This window comes from Herpailurus yagouaroundi, unplaced genomic scaffold (genome assembly GCF_014898765.1).
Source record: "Herpailurus yagouaroundi ecotype Mexico unplaced genomic scaffold, PumYag 140, whole genome shotgun sequence".
Lineage (NCBI taxonomy): Eukaryota > Metazoa > Chordata > Mammalia > Carnivora > Felidae > Herpailurus > Herpailurus yagouaroundi.
In genome coordinates, this window is record NW_024412395.1 from 71,356,355 (window position 1) to 71,373,494 (window position 17,140).

Sequence of the window (17,140 nt, forward strand, 5' to 3'; positions counted from 1 at the left end):
AAGTGTGGTTAATTTGAAGGCATGAACTCTTGGAGGTAATAAAGGACTTGTGGATGGGGATGTTTTTTCAACTGGAGTTTCTCAGATCCTATGTCATGGGCAACTACAAATTCCCCCTATTTCCTTTTGACTTGCTTGGGTGATATTTGAAAAAAAAGTTTCCATGAGTTTGACTGAAGTAGATTTACTACATCAAATACGTAAACTCTCAGTGCTACTACTTAATCCAAATGTAAGGCAGACAACATATTTAATTCTCAGTGTTATAGCAGTTGCACAAAAAAAGGGAAAAGAAACAATGGTAAAGTTAATTTAGTGTATTTTATTAAACCCAATATATCATAATATTATCATTTCAACATGCTATCAATATAAAAACTGTTAATGAGATTTTTTTTTTTTTGCATTCTTATTTTTGTTTTAAGTGTTTGAAATCCGGGGTGCCTTTCATACTTACAGAACATCTCAGCACTAGTCACATTTCATGTACTCAACAGCCACATGTTCCTAGTGGCTACCATACGGGCAGTGTGGCCACAGATGATTGGAAAGTAAACTTTGCACATTTTCTTCTTTATTAAAAATTTTAAAAATGTTTATTTAATTTTGAGAGGGAGACAGCGTGTGAATGGGGGAGGGGCAGAGAGAGAGGGAGACACAGAATCGGAAGCAGGCTCCAAGCCATCAGCACAGAGCCCGATGCGGGGCTCGAACTCATGGACCGTGAGATCATGACCTGAGCCGGTCAGACGTTTAACCGATTGAGCCACCCAGGCGCCCCTACTTTGCACATTTTCTAATACCGTTTGGTAGATGTAAAGCCAGTTCTTCAAAAGTAGGAAGAGGCACAAAGCCATTAATTTTCATTTTGCTAAATGGCATCCCTTCCCCTATCTCGTACTCCCTATGAAAACTGGCACTTCACTGAAGTTCTAATTAACTACTGATTTTTGCAGCGTGTATCACTTCTTGGCAAATGCGCATGGTATAGTACTTATCACTCTCCCAAATTACATTTGAAGTAGAGTAATCAAGTCTATTTTTCATTAGAAAACTGATTTCCTCCAGCTTTGTATTAGTTGCATTGGCTCCCTGTAAACTGCAAAAATCAATGATTTTACACGCTTTTCCAGCAACAGGCTCAGTTTGAGTTGAGATCTACCTCTAGTCCCCATTTCCGCGAGGACTGGGGCTCTCTTGCTCCTCTTCCTCCTCCTCCCATTTTTTTCTCCACTTTCACTCCTCACCTCTGCCCTCCTCTCCTCCCTTTCGGCCACCACAAGCCCAGTTTTAATTCAGGCCCCGATGTGCCCAGTTTTAATGGATGAAAAGTGGTTGGTGAAGCATCTGGTTTTCCTTTGCCAGTGACTGGGGCCGTGGCTGTCAAACCCTAGCATGAATCAAAATCACCTGGAGAGCTTGTTATAACCCAGAATCTCAGGCCCTGACTCTGGAATTTCTGATTTAGCAGGCGTGGCATGGGGCCCGAGAGTTCGTATTTTTTACGTATCCAGGTGATGCCAATGCTGCTGGTCTGAAGACCACACTTTGAGAAGCAGTTTCCACCGCTTGGAGAAGCAGTTTCCACTACTTTCAGAAGCAGTGGCATAGCGTGATAGGCGTGTGACCCGTTTCGATCAGAAAGCTATAAGGACACCTGGGAAAGCTGGTCTTTCCCGATAAGCAGCCATCAGGTGAAAAAGCATTATTTGTTTCTCTCCCTCCTCCATCTCCTTGCTTTCTCCTTTGGATGCTGTCACGTAAGGTCAAGGTTGTTGGAGCTTGCCATCTGGTGACAAAGGAAAACAGGAAAATTTCAGAGATGCCTTTCCACATTCTGAATTACAAAGCCCCCGAAACACCTACCTCCGTGGTCTTGTTGTGTAAAATAATTTTTAAAGTCTTTATTGCCAAGGGGCGCTTGGGTGGCTCAGCTGGTTAGGCATCTGACTTCTTTTTTTTCTGTGTTGACTCTATTTTTTATTTATTTTTATTTTTTTATTTTTTTTCAATATATGAAATTTATTGTCAAATTGGTTTCCATACAACACCCAGTGCTCATCCCAAAAGGTGCCCTCCTCAATGCCCATCACCCACTCTCCCCACCCTCCCACCCCCCATCAACCCTCAGTTTGTTCTCAGTTTTTAAGAGTCTCTTATGCTTTGGCTCTCTCCCACTCTAACCTCTTTTTTTTTTTTCCCCTTCCCCTCCCCCATGGGTTTCTGTTAAGTTTCTCAGGATCCACATAAGAGTGAGCACATATGGTATCTGTCTTTCTCTGTATGGCTTATTTCACGTAGCATTACACTCTCCGGTTCCATCGACGTTGCTACAAAGGGCCATATTTCATTCTTTCTCATTGCCATGTAGTACTCCATTGTGTATATAAACCACAATTTTTTATCCATTCATCAGTTCATGGGCATTTAGGCTCTTTCCACAATTTGGCTACTGTTGAGAGTGCTGCTAAAAACATTGGGGTACAAGTGCCCCTATGCATCAGTACTCCTGTATCCCTTGGGTAAATTCCTAGCAGTGCTACTGCTGGGTCATAGGGTAGGTCTGTTTTTAATTTTTTGAGGAACCTCCACACTGCTTTCCAGAGCGGCTGCACCAGTTTGCATTCCCACCAACAGTGCAAGAGGGTTCCCGTTTCTCCACATCCTCGCCAGCATCTATAGTCTCCTGATTTGTTCATTTTAACCACCCTGACTGGTGTGAGGTGATATCTGAGTGTGGTTTTGATTTGTATTTCCCTGATGAGGAGTGACGTTGAGCATCTTTTCATGAGGCATCTGACTCTTGATCTTGGCTCAGGTCAGGATTCTCTCGCTCTCCCTCTGCCCCTCTCCCCTGCTCTCTCTCTCTCTCTCTCTCTCTCTCTCTCTCTCAAATAATAAAAAAAATATTGTCCAGCCACCCTCTGTCTTTTCTGTTGTTCGCAGTCACAGACACAGTGACTACTCCTCCCAAATCACTATGCCATCAACCGCTTGATTCAACGGTGACAGGGACTTACAACAATGTCATCACAGAATCATGGCGCTAAAACCATAATGCCTTTCTTGAAACCGTAAGACTTTTTTTTGGTAAACCCTCCACCTCTGGGTATGGTATCTCAGGGCTAAGGAGTTAGAAGAAGCTATGTAGACTGTCTCAGGGCATAGCTGGGGGGTGGGGGAGGAGCTCTCAACAAGCTGAAACACGGTATCCAGAGGGCTGTTTCATGGATTAAAGTTAAAGTAGGGGAGACATCCTAGGCAAACCCGCTGATGATACGCAGCTAGGAAGACTGGAGAATTTCTGGGATGTCCGGGACTTTCTGGTGAGAGGAGAAGATGATTTGTTCCAGGTAGCTTCAGAGGAACAGAACCGGTACCGACGCGTGGAATTTACAAAAAGGTACATTTGGCTCTCTAAAAGAAGACAAATTTTTCCAACACCTGGAGGATGTGTATAAAGAGACTTTCACTATGCAGGGAAGGCTCTGCACTACTTCACTGTTCACCGAGAGCCCAAGAAGCCACTTGCGGTCCTGGTGGCTTAGCCTTCAGCGAAACGCTGAAACGAACTAAAAAATCCCTGTAACGTATATTGGGTTTAACCATATGACACTGCAGGTACTCTATCATTTTGGACTTACATAAATGGTTGCTTCATATGATTCTGCGTGATCGAAGTAGAGTAATGCGCTGGGGTGGAACCTGAAGTCTATTTCGGGTCACGGGAAGGGCAGCGTTTAAGCCATCGACATCCATCTCCCTGCAGGGAGCGTGGCTTGCGTGAACCGCAAAGTCGTGGTCAGTTCCCGGAACCTGCAAAAGAGGGCTTGATGGAAAGAGTTACTGACCCAAGAATGAGCCCTTGCTCCAGCTAGCCCCGACGCTGTGTTTGTTTTGTATTTGTGTTTGTGGGGCTGGGGGAGGTGGCCCCAGCGCTGGAAGTAGGGATGTCGCTCCAGAATGTCCCAGCTTTTCCCCAAACTGGGGAATCTGTGTCACTTCATGGGGAAATTAGCCCCGGAAGTTCACAATCAGGGAAGCAGCAGCGCTACCTTTGATTGGCTCTAGGTTTACTCTTTCAAGTATCTAAAGGACCTTCTGAATTTTAGCATTTGGGGCTCTTGTCCTGTTTTACCCACAATGCTTATACTTTTCTCCATTATAATTATTATATACCTTCTTGACCTCTGGCTTTCTGGAACTTTAAGTCCAAAGTTTTTCAAGATGGCCCCTAAACTGTCACCTTGCTATTTTTAGCTGTCCTTAATGGACACGCAGGTTCTCGCTGTATAGATACCACTCTGTTCCCTTTTCTTCCACCCTTGTGGTGCTACTTCTGTCCGGCTTCAGATCTCAACTTGCTCTAAGAAGCCTTCCATGACTTCTCCCAGACTAACTTAGACGGCCCTGCAGTAGGCTCTCAAGAGTAATATACGCTTCCCAGATCATAGTGTTTTCCTACGATCTGTTATTTAATTTTAATTTGACAAGTAAGCCGGTGGCAATTTCGTATGTGCTGGACACTGTTTTCAACGCCTTACAATAGCAACTTATTTGATTTTCACAACAAACCTTTGAGGCAGAACTATGACTGCCCCAGTGCACCGATGAGACAAACGAGGCACAAGGAGTTAAATCACTTGCTCAGGGTCACAGCTCTTCATTGGGATGGCAGGATTTGAACCCCATGTTCTGGCTCTTGTGTCTATCCTCTTTACCATGGTGATATGCTGCCTCTCTCTTTATTGTCATTCTTTGTTCGATGGTAATATCACAGCCCCCTCCTCTCTCTCTCTCTCTTTCTCTCTAGCAATCATGTCTCTCTCACTAACCATTGTAGGCCCCCACTAGAGTGTAAGCTCCTTGGGAAGGACAGGGACAATGTCTTCTTTGTTTCCTGTTGAATTCTAGTAACTTCCAAGACAGTGCTTAACACTCGATTGGTATCCGGTCCGTGTTTGTTTAATAAATGGACGCGTGGATGTTCATTGCAAACATTTAATGAAGGTAACATTTCTAGGAGGAATGAAATAACAACATCTCTTAAGTACAATCAAAAGGTGTTTCAGTTATGCTAGAGGAAATGAGAACTTATCCTGACAAGTGGTATTTTGAAAATTTCAAATGTCTAAAAAAGATTAAAGCTAAAGGGGATTTCAAGGCCGGTATCGGGCAGTTCAATTTGAAGCAAAGCTTCTGCTATTCAAGCCTTCACCACTCCAGCCACAGGAAAAGGCAGACAGTTATGAAAGCTTGCAGGCTGGAAGGAAATTCTAATTCCTTGGAATGCCCTGAAGAAGGAGGGTGAGCTGTAGACTCTTGACTACTTTCCTGTAAGCCCCGATAACCCTGAAAAAATATAAAAAAAAAAAACCACATAAAAGAGGGCACGAGCCAGATTAGAGGGCCAAGTTGGAGCTGTGTTATCACAGGTCCTCAAGAAATCAGCAGGGCCAGAAATAAGGCAGGCTGCAGGCAATTACAGATTGTCATTAAAGTTAAAAATATGACCCACAGCGCTGTTGCTGTATAGCTTTAGGCTACTAAATCTCCATGCTGTTAGTTGTGACATGAAGCATGGGGAAGGACAGTCAAAATTCTGTGCTATTTCTGCATTTGGTTACAAAAATAAAAGTCTGTACGTTTCTATACAATTAAAATAAGTCAGCGCAGAAGGATTTTCACGACGTTAAGAAAGAGGAGAAAGGCAGGGAAGATAAGTTAGATCTACTTGAAGAAACGCATTCAAATGACTACCTCATCATTGCTTGGGTTTATGTGGTAGTGGAATCAGTGACAAGGATGAATCTGTCCAACTGGTCCTCTTCAATGGTTTTCAAAGTCAAGAATTGCAGACAGCAGACAATACAGGTATTGTGTCGGATGAATTAAAAAAACGCATGAGGGTTTTGGCCAAGTAAATAACATTTCAAGTAAGTGTTTAATGGGCTGGAAAAATTCACAACAATGAAAAGCCTTAGATGAAAGAAGATTGAATTCTGAATGAGGGCATAAGGATTAAGTGAATGTCAAGATGAACATCCCAGTATGGATCCATTCCTTGTATAACAATTGAACTCCTTACTTCACAGCATGGTAGAGTGTAATTTCACTTAAGAGGGGTAAATGTGCCAAAGAGAAATGATTCAGGAAAGAAGGAAGGATTTTTCATGTCAAGGACAAAGCAATTTGTAATTTGATTTTTAATCTGCAGACAGTAGGTAATATCAAGTCATCAAACAGTCCAAAGAATAGGCTGCTAATTGAAATAGAACGTGGAAACATTAATGAAATTGATTAGAAGTGACAAAGCAGCTGGATTTGTCAGCATTTCAGCAGATGGAATGGCTCTGATTGATGAAATGACAAGGCTCTGAAACAAAACCGAAAATTAAATGTACAGCCAGAGAGTCCTGGCACCAAGAATGTACAATTGCATAAAATTTGAGGAACAGGACGTGAAGGGATCTTGAGAAATACTCCCGAATGGTGTTACAGAATACAATTGTTTGTCACTTGGCTCGAACCTGCCACTTCTGATGACTGCTAGAAGTCTGAGAGTTGCTGTAATAAAATACCTAATGTCGTTGTGTGGCATATATTACCTGTGGCGATATCACCGGGACTGGGACTGCTTTAGAATGACCATCTCTCCACTCTTAATTTATAGCTATAGCTCCAAGGGCTTTGTCACATTATACAAATGCAACGGTTTCCAAACCATGTTCGTCGAAGCACTAGGGACCCCGTGAGATGCTAATAGATATTCTGTGAAAAGCTTCCTTGGGGTCGAATAAGTCTGGAGAGGGCTGTATATAATATGATTCACTCTTCGCCCCAGCACACATCAGCATAGCCAAGGCAAAGTCCTTTAGTCAAGCAAGAATTTCCTGAGGTTCTATTCTATGACTACTGAGATGAATTTTTAAGAAACACCTGTAATATCTTAGAGGGACTATCGCTCTTTGGTGCAAAGTTTGGAAAATGTACCCTGGTCTTCCGATAGCATTCATACACCTGGGGTCTTCTCAGTGTCTACCCATTACACTCTGTGAGAGTGACTTAATGCCTGCAAAGAATCTGGCTCACCGTGAAGTATTTTCTCAACCCTTGACATTTCAAGTGTATTTGCTTGTATTTAGAAAGATGTTATCTTATTTTTCCCGCTTCTGTTGGTGTGGGTTATAGACTCGGTTCCTATAGATGCCCATAGACTGGCTGCAATTATATTATGCTGAGACTATTTGTCTAGTGGATAGTCTCAATAAGGTCTCAATTTCAGGTCAGGAAAGCAACTGTAGCACCCAGTGATGTCAAGTTCTGTGACACACAGGAGCATCTCTTTAAGTTGTACTTAAAACCAAAACCAAAACCCAAAACAAAACAGAAAACCCCCAAATGTTGGTTAGATCAAACATTTCTTCTTTAATCGCCTTACTGTTTTTGTTTGTTTTAATTAAGGCAGCTATCTAAAGGATGCTGTGAATATTTCCCTATGTTCATAGACTAGACCCAATTTCAAATTACCTTCGTTTAAAAAGTAACAACACATGCGTCTATGACATTGTTTTAACACGAGACAATGAATTAATGTGAACTGCTATATTGATAGCCCACAAGACAAAAACCACATGGAGAGAAGAATGGTCAGGAATTAAGGAAGAAGAAGACCACTTTTTCTCACCAGGGAAAAACTGCGTCAAAGGGGGAAAAAGCCCATAAAATGGAGTATAACATTTTTCAGCAAGACGAAACAAAATGAATCAGCCACACATAGTATAACTGGAAGTTATTTATATCTCTTTAAATGTCTATGATCCATGTACACAGGCCAACCCCGAGAGTCATGTTTTTACAGAATATGTAGCTGAGGGTATGTCTTTGACAACTCTTTATTTAGTCATTTTAATGGCTGTTTACAAACCAAGATTGCACCGGGTGAGTCCCTGAGGATTTCTGTATTCTGTCTGCTTCAGCCTGATGGTAGCCTATCTTCTCTTATGTCTTAGCAAACTCGCTCACTGCCCTAGTTTCAGACATTTCATCTACAAGCGAATGTTATGTTTTTGAAATGATAATTTCTGCTGTCCTGATTTTCCAAAGACTTTAATCTCAACAATTAAAATTAAGATTGGGATAGAAGCAATCAGAAGTATACTCTCAAGAAAGAAAATCTCCTGAATGGGGTTTAGTTAATGAAACATTTTCTTTGGTTTTGATTTTCTTACAAGAAGGGAAGAGTTCTTCCCATAATTCCTATAATCAGCGTGGGTCCTGTTTTTCAAATGTTACTGGGTATAATATATAGAATGTCAGCGGTATTCTTCATTAGTGTTTTTTATTTATTGAAGTAGTTTTAGTTGCAGAACCAGAAAGAACACCCCATCTTGGGCTGAGATGGGACCACTTTCTGGATAGCCATTTAGAGGGGATAAGAGCACTGAAATTTTGGATAACAATCCTGCTGAGTTGCTTAAATTTGTGTTCACCTAATGTTTGCCTGGGCAGGACAGTAACAAGCATGGTTAGATCCATTTCTTAGTCTGTTTCCTATTCTTTCTTACAAAGAACAAGAAGGAAAGGGCAAGGAAGGTGGAGAAAGGCAGATATTTTACTATTAGAACGTTAATTTGCACGCTTTTCCAACAGTTACATTTATAAAGCTGAACTATGATTTACACGATCAAATTCCAAATATTACTTGGCTTCAGAAAGTGTGGTACATTGCCGTTGCTAAAATGGCAAGAGACGTGGGCTCAAGTTAGAATCTAATCTAGGATGAGTGATGTTCCGGTGGGCAGGTCTTCACCAGGTTTTCCCATAAGGCTTGGGGCCCAGAACTGTAGCACAGCATTGGTTACTGCCTTCTGAGTCTGTGGATGTTCATCAGGATCCAGTGACTACAGTGTAAATTTGGGTAGTGCTTCCAAGGTTTGGGGAATGCCCACTGCAGTGGTCTTCTATTGGAGATCGACTCTTGTGAGATGGTTCGTTGTTTTCATCTGTCTTGGGAAATCACATATCCAGGCGGCTTTCTTAAATAACAAAATATTTACAAAGATCACAAGAGAATATATGTCTCTACATATACAGTTTTCTAAAACCCAGAATTGAGTAACTTAGAGGACATGTCAGGACAGACTCAGTATGTAGTGTCCTCTCATTTCTCTTGGAAAGTGACAAGCTGTCATTGGAAAGTGAACTGTTCTCTTTTATTGGTTTCTAAGAGTTGGGCTTTTTAGAGAGTTTCTGTATCTAACTAAACTTTTGGTGACATATTCTGTTCTCCCTCCCACTTTCACAAGGTAAAATATTACCTTAACTAGGTCAGCTGGTCTGTCCACGAACTGACTCTTACATGCTGAATCCTTTTATCTTAGGGGTTGATGGGATCCAGGAACCTGGTTCTGAATGCTATGGAGTGATGGAGAATCCTCAGGTATGGCACGCTCACATCCTGGATAGGGGCCTTGTGAAAATCATGGTTGTGTCTCAAGTAAAAGCTTGAGGCGAGATGAAGGAAAACTGCATTTAGGGAATAGTTTTGGAAGGACTTTGTTTCACTCCCTTGTCTCTACAAGTCCTCCTCACTTTCTTTAACCATAAGAACTATGTATTTTCAGATTTGGAAGATTCTTAGATTAGTTTATCCGATGAACACTCACTGCTTGTGGGAAAATCCCTTCTTTCTGCCTGATGATTGAGTCAGGGACTGTTGATGAGGGAGACATCAAGGGTCCTCCCCCGATTCTTTTCTCTCTTACCGTTTCTTCTTTCATTATTCCCATCGTGAATATATATGATGATATATAAGTATATATGATATATAAATTCCTACGTCTTCCTATACAATTCACATGAAATTCTTTTGAGAATATAATTGTTTAAGGAATTAGAATCCTCTTTAGAATTATGACAATGGGGATAGAAAATGTTGTTATTTGGTAGACTTTTATCAAGAGGAATTGACGAGAGCAGAGACAGATTAGAAACAGGGCAGAAGGAAATAAAAGCATCAGAGGCATCTAGCCCCACCCTGGAAGAAAGGCAGGGTACCAGACCGTGCAGGATAGTTTGGGAGATGCAGGATAGTTGGGGAGAAGATGCTAAATTTCGTTTTGGACACGTTGAATTAGGATTGTCAGGGGCAAACAATCCCAGATGTCAGAGGCTCAGGTTCATGAAGCAAATTTGGGAGATGTATTTGTCTCCTCTAGCTGCTGTAAAAAATTACTCCAAACTCAGTGGCATCAAGCAACACAAACTTATTCTCTTACAGCTCTAGAAGTCAGAAGTCTGAAATGGGTCTCACTAGGCCAAGATCAAGTGCTGGCAGACCTGTGGAGGAATAATCTGTTTGCTTGCTTTTTCGAGTTGCTAGATGCTATCTGCATCCTTTGTGGACCCTTCTACCGTGTTCAAAGCAAGAAGCGTAGCGTCTTCAAATAGTTCTGTTACTCTCCTGTCACCCTCTTTTACTTACAAGGATCCTTGCAAATACATTGCATCCACCCAGAAGATCCACATGCTGGAAAATCCCTTTAGCCACGTAAGTGATCTATTCTTGGTTCTGGTGATTAGGACATAGGCGTCTTTTGGGGGGGGGGGGAGCATTATTCTGCCTACCACCTGTGTGTTCACCTAGAGGTAGTAATTCTATTTCTTCTTTTATATTCCCAAGGGAATGTGAGGAGGGGGGGAGGAAAGAGAGAATGAGACACACCCACACACACCCACACAGAAGGACAGAGAGAGAGAGAGAGAGAGAGAGAGAGAGAGAGAGAAAGCCCAGAGGACTGAAAAGTAAGATTTTCTTAGTTTCTATCATCTTGTTTTCCTCTCCCACATTCCCCTTTCTGTTCATTCTCTTCTCAGTATCAGGGCTAATTCCCTTGGAATACCATGCTTTCCTCCCCCTTTTAACCGCTCTTGCGTGTCTTCTCAAACAAGACTTGAACTCTGGTGGCATTGCTCACAGAAAACAAGGTGATTTTATTTCTTTGTTTGTTCTCACCTGTGGCCTTGCAAAGCACTGGGATTAAAAAAAAAAAAAAAAGCCAAAGGAGAGCTTATTTTCATTTGTTTAGTCTTTGAGGTCTTTAGTCCTGTCTACTCAGCCTGAATTTTACAAAATAGCATCGTAGTTGTACTTCTGCTAAGTGAGCCACATGCAGTTCATCCTTTGCCACCACTTAAATAATGAGGAAATAATTGTGTTTTCAATACCAGGACGAAACTGCTGTGCTATTGACAAAGTCTTAATTGATTTGAAATATGAGAAAGCTCATGCCCTTCTCTGATATAATTGGCTTAGGCCCTTGGGTGCTCTACCTGGATTTAACTATTGAGAATGCTTACTGAGTGCCGATTTCCCCTCGGGCCCTGTGATCAGTGCTGCCACACGCTTGATCTGCGAGGCAGCGCGTTGCTGGCTGAGAAGCCGCTTAACCCGTGGCAGCAAGGTATGTGGCTTGGGAGTCTACATCCATTCATTTAACTATTGATTTTTTTTTAATTTTATGTATTTATTTAGGGAGAGCAAATGGGGGAAGGGCAGAAAGAGAGAAGAGAAAGAGAGTTCTAAGCAGGCTCCGAGATGTCAGTGCAGAGCCTGATGGGGGGCTGGAACTCACAAACTGCAAGATAATGACCTCAGCAGAAGCTGCACGCTTGACTGACTCAGCCAAGCAAGGTGCCCCTGACCACGGATGTTTTTATTCTGAAGTAAACACCGGGGTGCCTGTGGTGTGCTAGACATTGTGCTAAACCCAGAGGATGGAACACTGAATAAACCATAGTCCGTAGTAATTAAGGTACCTTTAGTCAGTGGTTGGGAATGGAAGGGGAAAGTCCCGTAAGAAAATAGGCAGCTACATTATACCATGCAGATGAGGTGATGGGGATGCTGTGCCTAGAGTATTATGGGAACACACACAAGAGGTGCTCAATCCAGACACGGGTTCCAGGGAAGGCTTCCTATAGAAAGTAACATCTAAGATGAGTCCTGAAGGACCAGTAAGAATTAATCAGGCAAAGGGAGAGATGGGGAGAAGGCATCATGATCTTTCTGGGGAAAAGTGCTAGCAGGTACAGAAGAGGAAGCAAGAACGGTGTGGTTGAAATCCTTACTCATTTCCTTCTGTCTGAGTATCCTTGGGAAATTGCTTAACCTGTCCAAGTCTGAATCCCTTCGTCTGTGAAACGAGGCTAATCACGCCTCAGGGAATTGTCCAGGAAATGGTGGAGTTGGGATGTAACATATTGTCTAGGGATAATCTATTTCTTGGTTTTCACTTTGCCTTTTGTTTTTCGCTAGTGACATTCGTGGAGAGTGATCCTCTCCGCTCTACAAAAGAACTCAAAGCCCAAATAACAAAAATAAAATCCCAATTTAAACATGCTCTAGATTTCTTAGCCTCAATCCAGGGTATTTATTCTGACAGCTCCAATGCAATTTAGATTTAAGTGATTAACAATGATTTTAATTTATCAATCACAGTTGAAGTAGTACTCTTACCCATATGTGTGTGCATAGCACACACACACACACACACACACACACACACACACACACACATTTTTTTTACTAATACCTTACCATCTATTTTTCAGGACACTTGATAGAACAGATGAACACATGCCCCCATGATTTGAAAAAGACCAGTCATGGTCCTAAAAAATAGCGTGTGTTTTCTTTGACTTCCTGTAATGTATTTTCATGGGAAGTTTTCTTCCAGGGAAACCCTGAGTTTGTTAAACTGGAGGTGCTCTTTCAGATGTTGGTTACAGTTGGGGACAGTGGGCATGAGTATGAAGGAATGAAAACTTGAATTATTTTAAGTGGGGACAGTTTAATCATGCTGGTTGATGAACGCATCCTGCAACTTAGAACAATTTGTCCTTTCTATGCAAGTCTGCATTGTCATCATTTGTCATTGTTCTTGTTAGAAATACATTAAGCACTTGGGGATCCTGGGCGATAGTAATATTTCCAGGGCAGGATGTGTAAAAATTATTTATTATTCAACAGTTAAATGAGCATCTCAAATTCATAGAAAATGGAGAGGCAGACATAGCATAGTGAGTTATGGGGCATCAGTGAAGACGTTAAAAACAAAATACCTTTGTTTAAATGTTGGTCCCACTACATAGCCCTGAAAAATTATTAGTCTCTATGCTTCAGTGTTCCCGTCTGGAAAATGGAGGTACAAACGATACTTTCCTCAAAGGATACCTAAAAGAATTAAATGAAATAATTTATTAGAAGTAATTATGTTTTATGTAGTGCTGCATGAAAGATAAATATTATTAGGTATCATTATGAAAGGTTTTTTTCAAGTTTAATTTCTGGGGGCCAAGGGCAGACCACCCCAACATGCACGGTCTCAAAGGCATGTAGATTATTTTGAGCTGAAACCAATCAAGGACCAAAAGACTCAGGAAGAAACTTTGACCTTCCTCTCCTAACTGCCTAAAAAGATTAGAAGAAGAAGTGTACCAGGAAGACAGCTATTCAGAGATTACCTTTTACCTGAGAAACTGATCTGCACAGCAGGGCGCCTTGGTTTTCCAAACATCTCTCCTCACCTGCTTGCTAATGACCTTCTTGCCTTTTGTATCCCGGACTCCTACCCTGCTCCTTAGCTCTGGATGGCATATATACACCTCATTTTGCCTGTCTTTGGAATTTCATGTCCGTGTGGATTCCCTGGACATATGAAACTAAGTTTGATGTTCTCTGGTTAATCTGTCTCATGTAAATTAAATTCTTAGTCCATCTAGAAGAAACTTGGACAGAGGAAGTTGTTTTTCTTGCAACAAACTCATGTTGCAACCACTGCACTAGAGCCGAGAAATAGGAGGGAATCGATGACCCTGGAAATCTTCTGCAATGACAGAATCAAAGGAAAGCAGTTGGATGTAGGCCAGAGTGGCAAAGGACACGAAACCCAAGATCTCAAGGGTCAGTTTTTGCAGGCCGGCATATCAGCCTACCTGCACAGGCCCTGCATAAACTGTTTGGATAATTATCAAAGTAATGGGACGCCAGTAAATCAGATCAAGGAAGGTCCAAGTTGGAGAGCTAGGATTCTGAATGTTGGCCTCCAACGATTTTTTCAGCTGTTGCCTTTTGAATATGATTTTATCCTAATAAGCTAATTAAATCTAAAAGTGTGAAAGTGAGGCTGAACATGGGCTTATCTTTGACTCTTGTCTTCTTTTTTAAATAAGCACAGTTACTCTCTGTTCCTCTCTCTCTTGAGATATATTTCCCAGCTATAACACTTCAGACTAGATTGCGCAGGCTCCCTCCATTAACACTGCAACGCCTCCCATCGCTGGCGCAGGCCTGATCTGGGCACGCCTGATTAACGGGGACTCACTCCCACACAGGCAACTTGCTAGAAGATCTTCATCCCTCCCTCTGCTCTGCAGAGGGCACTGCTCAATGCCTGTGAGTAGACATGCTTAATTAAGTAAGGGTTCTTACTGTTAATAACATTCTATTTTTGATTCTGAGATGTTCTTAATTCTAATGACAATTCCACTCTTAAAAGGACCTGGACAGCAGGCCAGAAGTGCTCTTTGGTGAATTTATTAAACATTATTTAAGCTGATAACAATCTGTTTTGTAAATCAGGAGAAATTGAACAATTACCCAGATGTCCCCCGAGCAAGGGTCACATTGGGTCTGAACAGATTGCTGCTTTTTTTTTTTTTTTCCCCTTCAGTGCTTCATATTACCTTTCTGCCTTTAAGAGTTTGCTTGGGTGTTAAAGAGAGAATATAAACAATGAATCTATGTGACGATATGCTACATGACCCACATCTAACGCACTCTGGCTTTCCTTGAATAAAGGCTTCATGACAAGCCATTGCAGGAAACACTTCGGGGCTTTATAAGGCTAATTAGAATTTCATTAACTTAATCATAAATTACCTCTGGCTCAGGTCTGCTTGTTACCTCTTCCCTCTCAGTTTGGATTTTGACCCATGGGTTTCCTGTTTAATGTGGCAGCTGCTTAGATCCTATTGGAAAGATAGGCTTGAAATGCATGCAGTCAAGGGGCTATCTTTCTCAGTCTGTTTGAAGTGCACCTGGAAATTGTAAGCTCAGGAGGAAGAGAAAAAGCTCAAATGCCTGCAGAGACGGCAGCTTGAAGTGTTAAATGGGCGACACTCTAAGGGAACATGGCCACATGCTGCCTCTGCACCAAGGGTGCTTTGGTCTTAAAAAAAAAAAAAATCAGATCTCATTTAAAAAGACTGCATGTGGTTTCCTCCCCCGATCTAAGTTTCAACATTCCCTTAGAATGAAAATCAGGCAACAGCAAAAAAATCAAAGTTTAAAATGTCACACATAAACTCATCAGTTTATGGAAATGGAAAAATACTGAGGAAGGTACATCTGGAATGTAGTCCAATAGCTCTGAGAGCGATGTGCTGCTCAAAGGCATGAATCCTGTATCACTTAAGACAATCTGCTGGCTGCTCTAAGTCTGACAGTTCATGGCACGTTGTAAATTCACCTGAATCTGATTTATGTGCATGCAAACACCGTAATGAGAAGAATTACTATGACCGTTAGTGGCGGATTCTATACGAACGGATGCCAAGGTGTTGGCCGATTGTTGGTGCCATGCCAAACTTGTTTCTTCCTTGTATGTATTCTTTCAAATCACAGATTGGTTTGATTGAGGGGCAATTATAAATGATTATGGAAGAGTTTTGTTTTGTTTTGAATGTGGATAGATCTTTCTGTACTTTAAACTGTTCAGGGTTTTATTTTTTTTTAAGTTTATTTTGAGAGAGAGAGAGAGAGAGAGAGAGAATGCATGAGTGAGGGAGGGGCAGAGAGACAGGGAGAGAGAGAAACTTAATTAGGCTACGCACTACACTGTCACCCCAGAGCCCAACCCAGGGCTTTCTCCCTGGGATCTCGAACCCTGAGATCATGACCTGAGCTGAAATCAAGAGTTGGAAGCTTAACCGACTGAGCCACCCAGGTGCCCCTAAATTGTTCAGGGTTTTAATTGGAAAGATGTAGGGTATCTCACCTTGTTTGGTTTGATCTGGTTTTCCGTGCATCCAAGGGTACTAGAGGACTGATACTGGGTATAAGATTTCATTGATATCTCTCTATACATCACCCTTTTAAAATACATCGCCTTTTAAAATACAATTGTTATTATTTTTGAAGTTGTTGGTGTGAGTAGCTGGAATCTTTCATAGATTTTTTAAAATTTCTTTTCAGCCTTCCGATTTTGATGACTTCAGTTGGAATTCTAATTGTGCTTAATTTCTGCCTCTTTACCCATCTGGTGAACGTCATGGACTTAGACCATGTTCTGAAGCCGCTTGGTTTCTCTAGTTCCTGAAGGAAAAGTCCATCTATGTTTATGGCTTTTTGCCGACGTTATGGGAAGGGATTCTTTAAAAACGAAGCCTTTTCAAGAAAACTTTAACGCTTGTTGAGAAACACATAGCTTATTTTAGCTTTGGAAGACTGGAGGGAAATCTTGCTGTGATCTTCTAGATACACAACCCAGACCAGAATGCTGACTGCCACCTGGCCATCTCTGGAGTGTTTTTTTTTTTCAGGGCCACATAAGTTCCTGCTCAAGATAGGGGAGAGAGTATATCGCTTCCAGTCCTAACAAGGCCTGAGATCACTTCTTGTCATAATTGTACAAAACTAATGGTAAGACTCAATATCAGGTGCTCGTTCTCCTTCTGCGATATTGCCCTAATAGGTCCAGCTAAACCCTGAGGGCAGAAACGTTTTTCTTCTTATAAGTTAAGCATAGCTAGGCAAGAAGAGCAATGATCTAGGGGCCCCAGACAAAGAAAAAAAAGAATAGGATGATTGGCATTCCAAGTACAGTTAGGACAACAAGTGCAGAATTGTTCTTTTTTTTTTTTTTTTTAACAAATGCTTTTATTTATTTATTTATTTTTTTTTTTCAACGTTTATTTATTTTTAGGACAGAGAGAGACAGAGCATGAACGGGGGAGGGGCAGAGAGAGAGGGAGACACAGAATCGGAAACAGGCTCCAGGCTCCGAGCCATCAGCCCAGAGCCCGACGCGGGGCTCGAACTCACGGACCGCGAGATCGTGACCTGGCTGAAGTCGGG

At 41.7% G+C, this 17,140-nt stretch overlaps 1 long non-coding RNA gene across 1 annotated transcript; it reads left to right on the plus strand.

Annotated features, from left to right (window-relative positions):
* The first annotated feature begins 1,519 nt into the window (after window positions 1–1,519).
* LOC121030280 (uncharacterized) lies at window positions 1,520–16,850 on the plus strand. The gene is made up of 2 exons (XR_005790155.1): window positions 1,520–1,694; window positions 16,259–16,850. It is a non-coding gene; the product is annotated as an uncharacterized LOC121030280 (long non-coding RNA).
* The last annotated feature ends 290 nt before the right edge of the window (window positions 16,851–17,140 follow it).